Below are 250 nucleotides of genomic sequence, written 5' to 3' on the forward strand. Positions count from 1 at the left end.
TCTCTGAGCCACAGATTCCCCATCTGCAGAAGGAGGGTCACAGCCCTTAGTTGCTCATTCAGTTAGAAATCTATGTCCTAAGATAAAGGTTCTTGAAGTTCCCGTGTATGAGAAGTAATTGGGAATGCAATTGCCAAGCCCCATTCCCACATATTCTGATTGGCAAGTCTGGGTTTGGGCCCAATGCTACCACAGTGGCACTGAAGCAGGTGAAATGGGGGTGTCTTCTAAAGCACTTACCCTTGGGGCC

The sequence above is a fragment of the Peromyscus maniculatus genome, chromosome 4, assembly GCF_049852395.1.
Source record: "Peromyscus maniculatus bairdii isolate BWxNUB_F1_BW_parent chromosome 4, HU_Pman_BW_mat_3.1, whole genome shotgun sequence".
In the NCBI taxonomy this organism is placed as follows: Eukaryota; Metazoa; Chordata; class Mammalia; order Rodentia; family Cricetidae; genus Peromyscus; species Peromyscus maniculatus.